General features: G+C 41.5%; 1 protein-coding gene across 6 annotated transcripts in view; it reads left to right on the forward strand.

The window, feature by feature from the left end:
• Window positions 1-5434: 5434 nt before the first annotated feature.
• The window catches only part of AFTPH (aftiphilin), a 72493-nt gene continuing 60504 nt past the window's right edge, over window positions 5435-17423 (forward strand). For 2 of the 6 annotated variants that reach the window (XR_008700426.1, XM_055540466.1), the window contains exon 1: window positions 5435-5694. The gene's annotated coding sequence lies outside the window, so the exon portion shown is untranslated. Of the gene's footprint in view, window positions 5695-6199; window positions 6361-17423 lie in introns of those variants that run through there. The other 4 variants (XM_055540462.1, XM_055540461.1, XM_055540465.1 and 1 more) reach the window with 4 other exon arrangements.

The following is a 17423-nucleotide window of genomic DNA, read 5'->3' on the forward strand; positions in this document are numbered from 1 at the left end:
CATTTATCTCTTAGGACATTATTGATCTAACCTATAAAACTGGAAGGGTAGGTAGGAATGAGACTACTTTTGAACTAGATGATCTCTCAAATTCCTGAAACTTTTTCAGGAAAGTTTTCAATGGCCCAAATTCTATAAACACAATATTTTAGATTATAATGAAGTCATGTTCCGTTTACTAACCAACACTTTTTGTGCGAAGAAAAACTCCATTTGAAAGCAATTCAAACATGAGGAAAATGGGGACAAGGCTTCAAATGATGAAAATGTCTTTACTATGAGGAAACTGAGGAAGTAGTCTTGTATAAAGTGAAAAAGCCAGAGAGTTTCAGGGGAAAGAATTGTGAATCAGGAAATCACGATTCTAGTCTGAAATCCAGCCCTAACTTTTTTAATTTTGTAAAATCCTTAAATCTGTGATCACATGTTCTATAAAATGAGATTAATTGGCTCTAAGGGTGTCTATGTGAGAGTCAGAAGAGCTAATATATTTAAAAGCACTTTGAAAAGTTGCACAAAGTTAAGATATTAGCATTAGCATAGTACCTTAGGAATTATCTCTAGGATACTGTTCACAATTCATGGTTTTAAACTAACTGGTTCTGGAAGAGTTATTTTTAACCATAAAAAAATGAATGTAGAATATGTCAGAGAATTATGTAACAAACACTCATGTAATCCCTACCTGGAATTTAATGTAAATAGTTTGATTAAAACATCAGGTTGCACACCTTAAATCCATATAATTTTTTGTAATTATATCTCAATAAAACTGGAAACAAAAACGTACATGGTTTTTCACATTTGCTTCAAAATTTTTTGATATAAAACTTTGAAATAACATATAAAATCCCCTTTAGTGCTTTCTGACCTGCTCTATGTGAAAAAAAGGGAAAGTGTTAGTCGTTCAGTTGTGTCTGACTCTTTGGGACCCCCATGGACTGTAGCCCGCCAGGCTTTTCTGTCCATGGGATTCTCCAGGCAAGAATACTGGAGTGAGTTGCCATTCCCTTCTCCAGGGGATCTTCCCGACCCAGGTATCAAAGCCGGGTCCCTGTATTACAGGCAGTTTCTTTACCATCTGAGCAATTCCATCCTAGCCCCTAATGAATGTTGTGTATATCATCCCAGTCCATATTTTTATACTTTATTATGAAAATGTATATTGGGTCATTTGTAGAGATGGACCTGGAGTCTGTCATACAGAGTAAGTCAGAAAGAAAAGTAAAGTAAGTCAGAAAGAGAAAATAAATATTGTGCCATATAATAACATATATATGTGAAATCCAGAAAAATGGTACACGTGAACCTATTTGCAGGGCAGAAATAGAGATGCAGACGTAGAGAACGGATGTGATTCTTTACCACTAGTGCCACTAGTGCCACCTGGGAAGCCCGTAATGCAACTACATTCCAATTTAAAATATGTAAAATAGAAAAACAGTACATCTGTAAATAATAAGGTATTGGTTTAAGTCACATGTATTGTAAAATTCATATATTGTACTCAGTTTGAACTTCATTCACTTTTGTTTTCATAATCTAATCATACTCATAGTTCTAGTTTGAGTGCTGGTAATGGTAATCCACTTATGAATGTATCACAATTTGTTTATCTACTAAAAATATTTTTTAGACAGCATTCACTGGATTATAAAATAAAATCATAGGAACTGTTTAGGTATGGAAAGGACCTTGGAGATCATCTTGTACAGGGTTTCTTAAACTGAGTTCATAGAATCTCTTCTATGATTGAGATTTACAAGATCTAAGAAATTTGAGCAGTAGTGGAATGAGCATTTTCTGCAGAAAGAACCAAACCTTTGACCATATTCTCAAAGGGATAAATGAGCTAAATAGTTATGTCTTGCTGCTGCTAAGTCGCTTCAGTTGTGTCCGACTCTGTGCGACCCCATAGACAGTAGCCCACCAGGCTCCCCCGTCCCTGGGATTCTCCAGGCAAGAACACTGGAGTGGGTTGCCATTTCCTTCTCCAATGCATGAAAGTGAAAAGTGAAAGTGAAGTCGCTCAGTCGTGTCCGACTCCTAGAGACCCCATGGACTGCAGCCTACCAGGCTCCTCCGTCCATGGGATTTTCCAGGCAAGAATGCTGGAGTGGGGTGCCATTGCCTTCTCCGTAGTTATGTCTTAGTTATGTCCTAAGAGAGATGAGAACACGTGGTCTAGTTCCATTCTCTTATTTGACATATGCTACTGCTGCTGCTGCTAAGTCGCTTTAGTCGTGTCCGACTCTGTGCGACCCCATAGACGGCAGCCCACCAGGCTCCCCCGTCCCTGGGATTCTCCAGGCAAGAACACTGGAGTGGGTTGTCATTTCCCTCTCCAATGCATGAAAGTAAAAAGTCAAAGTGAAGTCGCTCAGTCGTGTCCGACTCTTCGCGACCCCATGGACTGCAGCCTACCAGGCTCCTCCGTCCATGGGATTTTCCAGGCAAGAATGCTGGAGTGGGGTGCCATTGCCTTCTCCGTATTTAACATATAAGAAGACACAAAATCACACAAAATCAAAGTGACAAAAGAGCCTGTTGGTATACTCAGGTCTACCTATTGCTTTTGCAATACATCACATTGGTGGGGTTTTGTGCTTGCTTGTTTCTTGATTTCTCACACAATATAATATGAATTAAATTTCTTTCAATTGTTAGTCTACAAAGTAAAATTCAATCTTTTTTCTCTTTTAATTATTATTATTATTCACTGCTGGTAAGAAGGTAGTAAAATTGGTATACTCCTGTATTACTGGTGGTGTTGTAAATCAACGTAGTCTTTTGGTAAATAATATGAAATGATGAAGTGCCAATAAAACATTTAGCCTTTTGGCTTGTTTTCATATTGAGAAAAAAATTCCTAAAACTGGACAAAGCCACAAGCACAAGAGCAACACAGTATCATTTGTAATAGTGGAAAATATCCACAAACAGGATAATGGATAACTCATGGTATGTCCACTCCATTTAATACTATGTAGGCAATTAAAATCAAAGTTTTATAAAATGTTAAGTAACAGGATGAAATACTTACAACATAATATTGAGAAAAGGGATACAAAATTGGTTTACACGATGATGACAATTTTGTAAAGAGCACAAGAGAAAAAATTAGAAGTAACTACAACAAATGGTAATTAGTCATTCAATGTTTCTTGATGCAAAATCTTAAGTAATTATGGCCATAACTTTTAAAAAGTAAATAAAAACGATCACTGGATCCAAATGCAATGGTTTTTAATAATTCTTCCTTCTCCATTCATCTTAAAAATATTCAGAGATATTTTCTTTTTGCAATACAATTTCATAAGCATTGGAATGCTGCCTCCAAAATTATGTGTAACATTACCAATTACAAGTTGGTTGATTGCTCTCAAGTCAGCTGGCCAAACAGGGACTCAACAGCTCTACACAATGTTGGACACTGATTTCTCTATTGTTGTCCTTAAGTGAATAGAACTGGCTTCTGCAGTTACCTCACAAAAATCATTCTGTAATACTTTATGTATGAAATTAGGAAGATTTTTCTGAAAGCAGAGTTTTCTTTTTAAAGTTTTGATGTTTGAATTTATTATTTCGTTTTAAACATTTTCTTGATGATGGGTCTGCTTTTTGTCATATGTTCTTCTTCTGCTATTTCTGTTTAGTTGAGCTATCAAACTGCAACAGCTATGAATACATCTAAAATCAATTCATTTCCAGTCTCTGAACACATACATACAAATGCAAATAGTTTTGTTTCTTTCCTTCCCAGTCAATAAACATTTATAGTGATATACATATACATATACGTATACATATACATATACATACAAGGTTTCCCTGGCGGCTCAGTGGTAAAGAACCCGCCTGCCAGTGCAAGAGACACTGGTTCAATCCCTGGATAGGGAAGATCCCCTGGAGAAGCAAATGTTAACCTGCTCCAGTATTCTTGCCTGGGAAATCCCATGGACAGAGGAGTCGGGTGGGCTATATAGTACATGGGGTTGCAAAGAGTCGGACTCTGCTGAGAGATTGAGCACGAACAACAAGCTCCCATACCAGCAGGGGGCGAAATACAATACGGATAAATTTGACACGCTGTATAGAAAAATCTATACAGCTTTAGTGACTGAGCAATAACAAAAATCCAGCACCACCACCGCAAAACAATTGATACTCCAATTTAAAGTGATGCAGTCTCCGTATATCTTACAGTCATTGAGTTGTAAAGAGACAAATGAGGGTCTATTTTAGCGCTCCAAGTTAAGTCGTCTAGAACATTGCAGAGGCGGGATAAACCGTGATGAACTGCTTTTGTCCTTATCTTCCCCCTGATTTGTGTAATTCCTCCACTCAAAAGGGTGGACACTTCTCTGTGGCTGAGGAAGGTGTTTTCCATCCTTGTTTCTTTGCGTAGCTGCTGAGCTTTGCTGTTTTGGAACTATTTTAAATTATTCAAATTGCCTGTTCAGGTTTGGCGAAAGTAAGAAGGAGCAGCCGGTAGCGCTCACGATTGCCGGATAGGATCCCAGGCTCATCATCCCAGACGATAACAATAATCCCCGCAGTCCTGCAGTCTGGTTTTTACAGTGGCTGGTGTTCTAACAGATATTCATTACAAAGGAAGGGGAAAGGTTATAAAAACGCAAACGATCAAGACTGACGATAGAAAAATGTTATGACCGCTGTTATAGAAACGCGGAAGTTAATTTTCTTTTACTTTAATCGAATAGTCTTATGCAGCATATATGAATAAACGACCACCGTCTCAATCTGTTAGCAGAATCCCCAAAATTTTTGTTGTTGTTGGTCTCAAAGACGGTTTTCAGTTCGGCGGGTGTTTTCCCTCTTGCTTCCCATTTTAAATTTGATTTAACTCTTCTTATATATCAACTTCCTCTTCTGTCAGTGTAAATTAAAAAACAGGAAGGGACTTAGACTGTGAACGAAAAAGTCGTTTTTCGTGGCGAAAAGGGCAAGCTAATAAGTGCTCTCCAGTAGGTTTCTGGTGAAGATACAGTTCCGTACCTCAAAACCTTTGCAAATTTTACTTGGAGAGCAAGAGAGTTAAGACGGTCCCGAGCTGAACGTTAATCTTACTGGGCTGAGGAGCACCTGCCCCTTGCTCGGAGCGCTGCCTCAGGAACGGCGGAATGCAGGAGGACCTCTTTCCCCCCACCCCACAGCTCGGTGACTCGCTAGGAAGTCAGGAAAGGGCAGCTTGCCCGCACCCAAAATGGCTGCCGGCGCTCTGCACGATGGCGCCTGCGCAGGGGTAAGCATTCTGTGACACTGATTCCCCCTGTGTGTCCTCCCACCCCCCACCCCTTCTGCACCCACCAAGCGCCGGGCCCCGACCTAGCCACCTGCGCCCGGAAGTGACGTTTCAGCGGCAGCGGTTCCCCCGCTGCATGATGGGAGAGTGTGTGGAGTGGGCGGGGGGTCTCCGCGGAGGAGGAGGTGGAGGCGGTGGCGGCGACGGCGGCGGCGGCGGAAGAGGGCGGAGGGTAATGGGATGGGGGTCTCGCGGCAGCACTGAAACTCCGGGTGGGCGTCCATGGCGCTGCTTCGCTGACAGGGCTGTGAACAGCCTGCCTTCCTCTCTCACCAGCGCCGCGTCCGAATAGCCGGTCCTTCCCCGGGGAGCCAGTTCCTCCCCGGGCCCCTGAGCCATGTCCATCGCGGCCGCCCCGGACGAACCAGGTAAGCTTCACCAGCTTTCCCAGCCGCGCGGGGGAAAGAGGTTAGGGGACTTGGCCCGGCCCACCGGCCGGATCCTCGCCTGGGCCGGGGACACCTGCCCGCTGCGGAGCCGGGGGCTGCGGGGACATTGCCGGCTCTGCGGGCCTGCGGGCTCCCGGCTCTGTCCTCTTCTACAGCGGGTGCGGGGACGCCGGCGGCCGCGGCGCCTGAGGCGCACGGCCCCTCCTCGCCCTCCCGGGCACCGGCCGGCGAAGTGAGAGCTTTTCCCACGTCCCTGGCCGCCGCTGGCTCCCCCTGCCCCTCCGCTTCCACCTGCCCTCGGCTCCGCACCGGCCGCTCCCTCCCGGGAGCTTGTTGAGAAGTTTGGGGCTTTGCTCCGGCTTCCTCTTTCTCCCTCCCCCTCCCTCGTGACAGGTGTAAACACTGCCTGCTTCGCCCAGGCCCCAGGCCAGTGGCGACCAGAGTGTGCTGCTTCCTAGGGTCTCTGAAGCAAACAGCTTTCGAATCCTCCAGCAGGCAGAGGAGACGGCACCAAAGCTCATTCATCCCTTCATGAGAGGACCTTTTCTACTCCCTTCTTGCACTGCCTAAGAAATCGCCTGAGTCCCCTTCCCAGACTGCGTTCGAAAAGTTGGACCATTATTCTTGAAGCGCCCAGTTTAGCAGGTGCTACATCTTGCTTGGGCAGGGGACATAGTATAAGGTAAATGGTGATAGGATCCTTTCCCCAGTGGGAAAGTACTGAGAATGTTTAGGTTTTACTTTTCTGGTTAGTTCACGTTGATTTCCCACTGAATCTTCCGTTGGGGCCAAGGGAAGGACTAACCCAGACATGGAAATATTTTACTGGGGGGCAAATGAAACAAAATCGGTAGTTCCGTTTCAAAGTTCTCGCTTTAGGAGAAGTAAAACTCTTGAACTTTAATCTTCCCTTTCACCAGCTACGTTTTAGTCTTTTTGGTAGAATGGGAGGCGGAGATAGTTTAATCATTGAGGTTGCATTTAACTATTGCTTTCCGCTAACCTTTTAGACGTGAGTATATGCCAAAACTCTAAGGGAAACAGCTGTTTGAACGCTATTGTGTTGATAGAATCTACACAGTTACTCTACATTTTATGTGCTTTGCCGACTTCGTCATTATTGGCCTTTGTAGTAGTCATTTTTAATTCTTTGCAGAAATATTTAAAGAATTTATAGTAGTCTTCAAAATTTTGTTCATGAAGGTATCTCACATGGATTAAAAAACAGATCCTGTGTAAAACATCTAGACCAGTAAATGTTAACCTTTATTAAGTGCTCATTAGATCGAATTCTTCCATTTATGTATCTTTAGATATATTAATCTTCAAGGCATAGCTATCTTTTTATAGATATCTATTAAAAACATAGATAAATCTTTTTAAAGTGCTTGAAAGAAATTCACTAGAATTCACATAGTATGTAGGACATTTAGGCTTTGATATTTTCTGATCTTTTGCCCTAGAGACTATCATAAAAGTAATCTTGTACTCAAAGAAAATACATCCACAATTGCATGATAAATTTTACAGAATCCAGTTGCCTATGAAAATCTTGTAATCTAGGTGAATCCTATTTTAAAATAGATCATTTTAAAATTTAATTTCTTCCTACTTAGAGAAAAACTGGTTCAGAGAAATAGTGAAATTTATCAAATAATGTTTTATTTTGTGTGAAATTCTAAAGTGACTCCCTTAACAGTCTAATAAATCTTTGATTAGAGTCTCATTGAGGGATTACCCCTTCTCTCCCTACCTACCCCCAAAAACTCATAAAAGGAGGACATTAAATTTTTAGGTATTTTTAAACGATCACATTATTTAAATCAAATGTTTATATTCTTGTTTAATTTTATCTAGAATTTGTGAGTTAAAAAATACCCTTTTCTCTCTGTGCTTAGTACTTTCAATTCCTCTTTAAGTAGGCTGGCCTGAAATTGTTAAGTATTCCCAGCCTGAAATTCATAAGTATTTCTAGTTTTTACACCATTTTGAAAATATATGGTGTTATATGGATTATATTGGAGAAGGCAATGGCACCCCACTCCAGTACTCTTGCCTGGAGAATCCCATGAACGGAGGAGCCTGGTAGGCTGCAGTCCATGGGGTCGCTAAGAGTCAGACAGGACTGAGCGACTTCACTTTCACTTTTCACTTTGATGCATTGGAGAAGGAAATGGCAACCCACTCCAGTGTTCTTGCCTGGAGAATCCCAGGGACGGGGGAGCCTGGTGGGCTGCCGTCTATGGGGTCGCACAGAGTCGGACACGACTTAAGTGACTTAGCAGCAGCAGCAGCAGCATGGATTATATATACATATCACTTTGATAATTAATCTTTTCTCAATCAGTGTATATGCACACATATACATGACATGCACAGTCACAGATTCCTTTGCAACTTTATATGATGTTACTAAACAAATACACACTACTTCCTATGAGCAAGATATTTATTTTTAGCCCTTGTAGCTTGCTGGATCTTAGTTCCCCCACCAAGGATTGAACCCATGCCCTTGGCAGTGAAAGTGGGGAGTCTTAATTACTGGTTTTTCAAGGAACTCCCAGCAAGATTCTTTTCTTAGTGATTTATATACATTCATTTAACTCACTTAATACAACAGCCCTGTAAACTAGGAGATGGTATTATCCCCACTTTTCAGAAAGGAAACTTAGGCACAAAAATGTTAAGTAACTTGCCTGAGGTCAAGCAACTGATGACAGAGCCAGGATTTAATAGGTCTATTCATCATATTTATATAGTTTTTAAAGCATGCCAATACAGTATATTGTATAGGAATCATACAGCATCACCAACTCAATGGACATGAATTTGAGGAAACTCCGGGAGATGGTGAAGGACAGGGGAGCCTGACATGCTGCAGTCTACGGGGTTGCAAAAAGTCAAACACGACTTTTAATGACTGAATGACAACAACAAATAATATGTGACAGAAGTATGAAAACTTGCATTGCAATGATAAACTCCAAATCAAAGTAAAAGTTACCTCTGGAGAACTGGAGAGGAATAAAGGATCTAGGAAGAGCCCATGGCTTTTCAACTGTAACTTTTAAATCTGAGGCAGATTTGGTAAAGATTAAGATTTAACACAGCCAGGTGGTGTGTACTTGATCTTTCATCCTATGTATTTTTCTAAACTTGGTTGTACCCTTGAAATCATAGTAAAATACAAAGTTCAGGTTTTTCCTTTAAAAACAAAGTATTACTCTGTCTTTCAACAGTGTATATTTAAAAAGAGGATAGAAAGGAGTTAGTGTTATTTTGTGTTGATTTCCTTTTAAAATATAAAAAGTTTTAGTTTAAAAATACTTGAATGAAGAATTGTTGGCCTCTTGAGCTTCCTCTGCAGTTACTTCCCTTGCTTAGGCTCTCCTTTACCAGCTGCCAGCCATCTCAACAGCCCTGTATCACACTTCCAGTTTCTATTTCTGGCCTCAGCCTAGGGTAGGGCTTAGGGGTCTGGATTAGACCTATTCCCTGGGAAAGGGAAAGGTCTGAAACTATATGGAGGAGAAGAGGGAAGCAGGGAAGTAAGGAGTTTGGGAAAAGTGAAAAAAGAGGAAAAATAGGAAATTTAAGGCTCCATCCTGTTGTTTTTCAGTCACCACCACTCCTGTTCCAAATAACTAACTTAGATAAACCTTGTGAAGATAAATTGCTAATAAATTAAAGGTTGTCTCTATGCTTAGAACTTAATTTACAAGCACTATTTTGGTGAGTAGTTCCCAGAGGAAAATTAAGTTGTAAATTAGAATAAATTCACTGCGTGTTCTATTTATATAAATATTTATAGCATGCCACAAACCTTTCCAACTAAATATCTACTGACATCATGGTATTCTGTTCCTTCCATTCATATAGCAAATACCTATTGAGCATTCACTATATGTCAGGCCTTGTTCTAGGTGCTGAAAACACTGAAATTATCAAATTTAAACAAAAATAGTAGCCATCATAGAGCTTCAGTGTCTTGGCATTTTTGTATATGTGTGTGCGCACATGAACGTTTGTGTTTGTGTATGGGACTCAGTGATTTAGAGGGTGAGAGGACAGTGCTCTATCTAGGGCTTTGTGGAAATTCTCATGACTTTGGTTTTCTGCTGTGTGAGATGGGAAGCTATTGCAGGGTTTTGAGTAGCGATGTGACAATCTATCTTTTAAAAGGATCTGTCGGGCTGCTGTAGAGAAAGTAGATTATAGGAGTACCAGAGTGGCAGCCAGAAGATTTCATTAGACATTGTTGACTGATACAGCTAAACATCATCATTATGATCATTTCATAAGGAATACATTTGTCGGCTCTATATGTAGTACACCTGTATACTATTGCAGAAATTAAAAATGAATAGATGATAGTAGTGGCTTGAACCAAGATGGTAGCAAGATGGAACCAAGATGACGAGAAGTGGTAGGACAGTTTCTTGATTGGAACCTCAACAAATTTGCCCATTGCCAAACTCAAAAAACTTAGAGGTACTTGATCCCTTCTGAGAAGTCAAGGCCCTCACAGCCTGCTTTCCCAGTACACTTCCTGCTCCCTTCATATATCCTGCATTTCAGCCAAACTCTATAATGTGACTTCCTGCTCTGACAGTTGCTCCATGCTTTATCTTTTGTGCCTGCCATTTCCTCTGTCAGTTAAAATCCTTATTTCAAATTGTCTTTCATGAAGTTTTTCCTTATTTTCATTCACTACTCTTCCCAATCAAGTGAGGTCTTTTTCTTAGACTCATAAGCACATTTTACTTTATTTGATGTTTATATTCTGCCTTGCATTAATTACTTGTACTGTTTTCTTATATGCTCCTCCTAATTAAAGTTTCTTTAAACTTGTGACTCCATTTACTCAATTCTACCCCTTATAGAACCTAGCAGTATTGTATGTAGTAGATGCTCAATAAGGTGTATATATAGTTTAATTTTCTAAAGTCTTATTATAGAAGCATATAAAAGCATTGTAGAAAATAATAAAACAATTTATATTCACATTACCCAGAAATCCCACTGTTAACAGTTTAGTGCCTATTATTCCATACATATATATGTATACTTCTTACCAGAATGAAATCTTATCATACAGACTGTTTTGTAGGTTGTTTAGTTTTATTCAGTTAGACTCCTATACCACTTCAAAAAATTTAATATTCAAAGCCGTATTCAATTTCTCCCCCCTTTGACCCAAAAATGTTCCTTTATAGCTGACTTGCCCAAAACAGCATCCACCTGGGACAGAGTAGCACTCATTATATATATTTAAACGAATTATAGTAAAAATAATTACTAGTCATCACACCACAAAAAAAGAACTGTAAGCATTTCAGTGTTTTACACTTGGTTTTATTTTTTTCCCTATGAACATATGAGTGTCATACACACTATGTGTATGTATGAGTCATATTGTATCTCAGTGAACAGTTTTTAGGTAAATCTTTGTCTCTGGTTATTCCCATATGACTAAGTCTTAGAAGTGGAGTTATTAAATCAAAGGGAAAGCCAATGGCTTTCCAAGAGGTTGTGATAAAGTCACTCCTACCAGCAGTGGTTGAGAGCACTGCTCTTCCTGCAGTCTGCTCAAATGGTCAATAAATATGCAGTTTTAAAACTGTTTACCTGAATTTTTATTTTGAATTTAGGCTTTTCAGCAGCATAGGATGTTTGCATAATTTAAAATTTTTTGAAGGATTTAAATGTGAGACATATCCTTGTTGATAGAGGTTAACTGTTTAATGTCATGCTCTTTTAAAAATAACTCTGATTCTGTTAGCATGCTATTTGGGCTTCCCTGATAGCTCAGTTGGTAAAGAATCCACCTGCAATGCGGAAGACCCTGGTTTGATTCCTGGGTCAGGAATATCACCTGGAGAAGGGATAGGCTACCCACTCCAGTATTTTTGCCTGGAGAAGGCCATGAATAGAGGAGCCTGGCAGGCTACAGTCTATGGGGTGGCAAGAGTCGGACACGACTAAGCGACTAAGCACACAGCACCCACTCCAGTATTCTTGGGCTTCCCTTGTGGCTCAGCTGGTAAAGAATCCACCTGCAAAGCGGGAGACCTGAGTTCGATCCCTGGGTTGGGAAGATCCCCTGGAGAAAGGAAAAGCTACCCACTCCAGTATTCTGGCCTGGAGAATTCCATGGACTTTATAGCCCATGGGGTCGCAAAGAGTCAGATACCACTGAGCAACTTTCGCTTTCACTTTAATTATAAGAAATAGAATATTATCTTCTAGGACTATGTTGAGAAGAGGAGAAGCCAATAGCCACATGTGGCACTTGAAATAAAGCTAGTCCAAAGTAAAGATGTGTTTTACCAAGTGTAAAGTGCACACCAGATTTCAAAAACTAATGTAAAATATAGATTTACATTCAGTTCAGTTCAGTCACTCAGCCGTGTCCGAATCCTTGTGACCCCATGAATCACAGCATGCCAGGCCTCCCTGTCCATCAACAACTCCCAGAGTTCACTCAAATTCATATCCATCGAGTCGGTGATGCCATCCAGCCATCTCATCCTCTGTCATCCCCTTCTCCTCCTGCCCCCAACCCCTCCCAGCATCAGGGTCTTTTCCAATGAGTCAGCTCTTCACATGAGGTGGCCAAAGTACTGGAGTTTCAGCTTCAGCATCAGTCCTTCCAATGAACACCCAGGACTGATCTCCTTTAGGATGGACTGGTTGGATCTCCTTGCAGTCCAAGGGACTCAAGAGTCTTCTCCAACACCACAGTTCAAAAGCATCAGTTCTTCTGCGCTCAGCTTTCTTCACAGTCCAACTCTCACATCCATACATTATTATGTATTAAAATAATATTTGGATACTTGGGTTAAGTAAAATATATTAAATTTCACCTGTTTCTTTTTTAATCAACTGCGGAATATTTTAAATTTTATATGTGGCTTTATTGTATTTCTGTTGGATAGTGCTGCTCTAGAGCATGACATTTTTATCTGTGGAAGGGAAATACAAGGTAACTTTATTGTTTTAGAAAGTATTTAATAGGTTTCTTAAAATTACCTTCTACACTTAAGCCTATCTGTGTGTTTTCCCTAGTATACTCAGTTTGCACAGTGATTTTTGAAATTATGTTTCTTTTTACAAACTATAACTTATTGCACTTCTTATGTTCTGAAAGAAATATGTGTAGTAGGAGTTGGGGGAGGGTGTCAGGACACTTACTTGAGAAATTGGTTACTCTTTTAAGAATTTAAGCATTTGTGGGCATGTTTTGTGCAATAGACAGCAGATGCAAAAGCCCTTGGCACAAAAGAATGTTATTGTTTGACTTTCAAAAATTGAAAGCAGGCCTTGTTGTCGTTGTTCAGTCACTGAGTTGTATCCAACTCTTAGTGACCCCGTGGACTGCAGCATGCCAGGCTTCCCTGTTCTTCACTATCTCCAGGAGTTTGCTCAAACTCATGTCCATTGAGCCAGTCGGTGATGCCATCCAACCAGCTCATCCTCTGTTACCCCTTTCTTCTCTGCCCTCAATCTTTTCCAGCATCAGGATCTTTTCCAGTGAGTAAGCCAAAGTATTGAAGCTTCAGCATCAGACCTTCCAACGAATATTCAGGACTGATTTCCTTTCGGATGGACTGGTTGGATCTCCTTGTTGTTCAAAGAACACTCAAGGCTTTCCAGCACCACTGTTCGAAAGCATAGTTTATAACATTGAAAATCTCGGGGGAAGGGAGAGGGAATCTGTGACTGGAGAGCTCTCAGCCTGGAATAGCTTCAGTTCAGTTCAGTTCAGTTCAGTCGCTCAGTCGTGTCCAACTCTCACATCCATACATCACCACTGGAAAAACCATAGTCTTGACTAGATGGACCTTTGTCCGCAAAGTAATGTCTCTGCTTTTGAATATGCTATCTAGGTTGGTCATAACTTTCCTTCCAAGGAGTAAGCGTCTTTTAATTTCATGGCTGCAATCACCATCTGCAGTGATTTTGGAGCCCAAAAAAATAAAGTCTGACACTTTTTTCACTGTTTCCCCATCTATTTCCCATGAAGTGATGGGACCAGATGCCATGATCTTTGTTTTCTGAATGTGGAGCTTTAAGTCAACTTTTTCACTCTCCTCTTTCACTTTCATCAAGAGGCTCTTTAGTTCCTCTTCACTTTCTGCCGTAAGGGTGGTGTCATCTGCATATCTGAAGTTACTGATATTTCTCCTGGCAATCTTGATTCCAGCTTGTGCTTCTTCCAGCCCAGCATTTCTCATGATGTACTCTGCATGGAAGTGAAATAAGCAGGGTGACAATATACGGCCTTGACGTACTCCTTTTCCTATTTGGAACCAGTCTGTTATTCCATGTCCAGTTCTAACTGTTGCTTCCTGACCTGCATATAGGTTTCTCAAGAGGGAGGTCAGGTGGTCTGGTATTCCCATCTCTTTCAGAATTCTCCACAGTTTTTTGTAATCCACACAGTCAAAGGCTTTGGCATAGTCAATAATGCAGAAATAGATGTTTTTCTGGAACTCTCTTGCTTTTTTGATGATCCAGCAGATGTTGGATCTTCAAATTTGATCTGTGGTTCCTCTGCCTTTCCTAAAACTAGCTTGAGCATCTGGAAGTTCACGGTTCACATATTGCTGAAGCCTGGCTTGGAGAATTTTGAGCATTACTTTCCTAGCCTGTGAGATGAGTGCAGTTGTGCGGTAGTTTGAGCATTCTTTGGCATTGCCTTTCTTTGGGATTGGAATGAAAACTGACCTTTTCCAGTCCTGTGGCCACTGCTGAGTTTTCCAAATTTGCTGGTATATTGAGTGCAGCACTTTCACAGCATTATCTTTTAGGATTTGAACTTGCTCAACTGGAATTCCATCACCTCCACTAGCTTTGTTCGTAGTGATGCTTTCTAAGGCCCGCTTGACTTCACATTCCAGGATGTCTGGGTGAGTGATCACACCATCGTGATTATCTGGGTCCTGAAGATCTTTTTTGTACAGTTCTTCTGTGTATTCTTGCCACCTCTTCTTAATATCTTCTGCTTCTGTTAGGAATGGCTTAAACTGTATTAACTGCTGCTAAGTCGCTTCAGTCGTGTCTGACTCTGTGTGACCCCATGGATGGCAGCCCACCAGGCTCCGCTGTCCCTGGGATTCTCCAGGCAAGAACACTGGAGTGGGTTGCCATTTTCTTCTCCAGTGCATGAAAGTGAAAAGTGAAAGTGAAGTCGCTCAGTCGTGTCCGACTCTTAGCGACCCCATGGACTGCAGCCTACCAGGCTCCTCCGTTCATGGGATTCTCCAGGCAAGAGTACTGGAGTGGGGTGCCATCGCCTTCTCCGTAAACTGTATTAAAGACCTTTTAAAAGTCTTTATAAGAAGCAGGGGATTGATGTGATCAGGTTAACTTTTTAAAAGGTTACCTGGGGGACCTTCGTGGAAGTCCAGTTAAGACTCCAGGCTTCCACTGCAGGGGACCTGGGTTTGATTCCTGATCAGTTCAGTCAGTTCATTCGCTCAGTCATGTCTGACTCTTTGCAGCCCCATGGATTGCAGCACACCAGGCTTCCCTGTCCTTCACCAACTCCCGGAGCTTGCTCAGACTCATGTCCATGGAATCGGTGATGCCATCAAACCATCTCATCCTCTGTGGTCCCCTTCTCCTCCTGCCCTCAATCTTTCCCAGCATCAGAGTCTTTTCCAATGAGTCAGTTCTTAGCATCTCTAATCAGGGATACCATCCCTAATCCTGCATACCACAGCCTGGGGTGGGGGTGGGAATCAAAGAAATAAATAAGTAAAAGATTACTTGGGTTGGGCATGATTAAGTACTAATGGGGGAAATTAGATAATGACAGCTTACATCAGAATGGAGTCAGGGGAATTGGAAAGAGGTATAACCCACTCTAATATTCTTGCCTGGAAAATCCCATGGATGGTGGAACCTGGTAGGCTACAGTCTATGGGGTCGCAAAGAGTCAGACACGACTGAGCAACTTCACTCACAGGTATATGAGGGATTCATGAGATAAAAACTATTCCTTAGAGATAGCAAAGGGAGGGGAGCTTTGTCAAGAAAGGCTCTGGATTTTCTGACTTAGAACTGGGTGGGTGGTGGGGCCATCTGCTTGGGGTGAAAGAGCTGTGAATGAGGACCGAGTTTGAGAAAGAAAAACTTGGGTTCTGTTCTTATTGAGTTCTAGTCTTTGAGGAGCTCAAATGGAGAGGACTGAGAAGTGATTTGTCTGGACTAGAGTTCAGGTTTGAGAGCTGGGCTGCAGGGGAAACTCAGGAGTCCTGGAATGTACTAATTAAGGCTTAGGTGGATGAGATTGATTGAGGGAGAGTTGAGTAAGAATAGACTGTGGATGAAACCTGGAGGAACTTCTGCTACTAATTTGAGTATGTTCAGTACTTACAAGAAAATATTAGTTTGTTTTGAAGCCTACTCATAAATGTGAAAGTAAGGAGTAAGTTGGATCAAATAAGTTCAGTTCAGTCGCTCAGTCGTGTCCAACTCTTTGCGACCCCATGAACTGTAGCACTCCAGGCCTCTGTCCATCACCAACTCCCGGAGTTTACTCACTCTCATGTCCATTGAGTCGGTGATGCCATCCAACCGTCTCATCCTCTGTTGTCCCCTTCTCTGCCTTCAAACTTTCCCAGCATCAGGGTCTTTTCAAATGAGTCAGCTCTTCGCATGAGGTGGCCAAACTATTGGAGTTTCAGCTTCAGCATCAGTCCTTCCAATGAATATGCAGGACTAATTTCCTTTAGGATGGACTGGTTGGATCTCCTTGCTGTCCAAGGGACTCTCAAGAGTCTTCTCCAACACCACAGTTCAAAAGCATCAATTCTTCGGCACACAACTTTCTTTATAGTCTAACTTTCACAACCATAGCCTTGACTAGGTGGACCTTTGTTGGCAAAGTGATGTCTCTGCTTTTTAATATGCTATCTAGGTTGGTCATAACTTTTTTTCCAAGGAGCAAGCATCTTTTAATTTCATGGCTGCAGTCACCATCTGCAGTGATTTCGGAGCTCCCAAAAATAAAGTCTGTCACTGTTTCTACTGTTAGAATGTTGAGCTTTAAGCCAGCTTTTTCACTCTCCTCTTTCACTTTCATCAAGAGGCTTTTTAGTTCCTCTTCACTTTCTGCCATAAGGGTGTTGTCATCTGCATATCTGAGGTTATTGATACTTCTGACAATCTTGATTCCAGCTTGTGCTTCATCCAGCCCAGCTTTTCTCATGATGTACTCTGCATATAAGTTAAATAAGCACGGTGACAATATACAGCCTTGATGGACTCCTTTCCCTATTTGAAACCAGTCTGTTGTTCCATGTCCAGTTCTAACTCTTGCTTCTTGACCTACATACAGTTTTCTCAAGAGGCAGGTGAGGTGGTCTGGTATTCCCATCTCTTTCAGAGTTTTCCACAGTTTGTTGTGATTCACAGTCAAAGGCTTTGCAGTCAAAGCCTTCACAGTCAAAGGCTTTGGCATAGTCAATAAAGCAGAAGTAGATGTTTTTCTGGAACTCTCTTGCTTTTTTCCATGATCCAGCGGATGTTGGCAATTTGATCTCTGGTTCCTCTGCCTTTCCTAAACCCAGCTTGAACATCTGGAAGTTCACGGTTCACATATTGCTGAAGCCTGGCTTGGAGAATTTTGAGCATTACTTTGCTAGCCTGTGAGATGAGTGCAATTGTGTGGTAGTTTGAGCATTCTTTGGCATTGCCTT

This window comes from Bubalus kerabau, chromosome 11, assembly GCF_029407905.1.
Source record: "Bubalus kerabau isolate K-KA32 ecotype Philippines breed swamp buffalo chromosome 11, PCC_UOA_SB_1v2, whole genome shotgun sequence".
NCBI classification, from domain to species: Eukaryota; Metazoa; Chordata; class Mammalia; order Artiodactyla; family Bovidae; genus Bubalus; species Bubalus kerabau.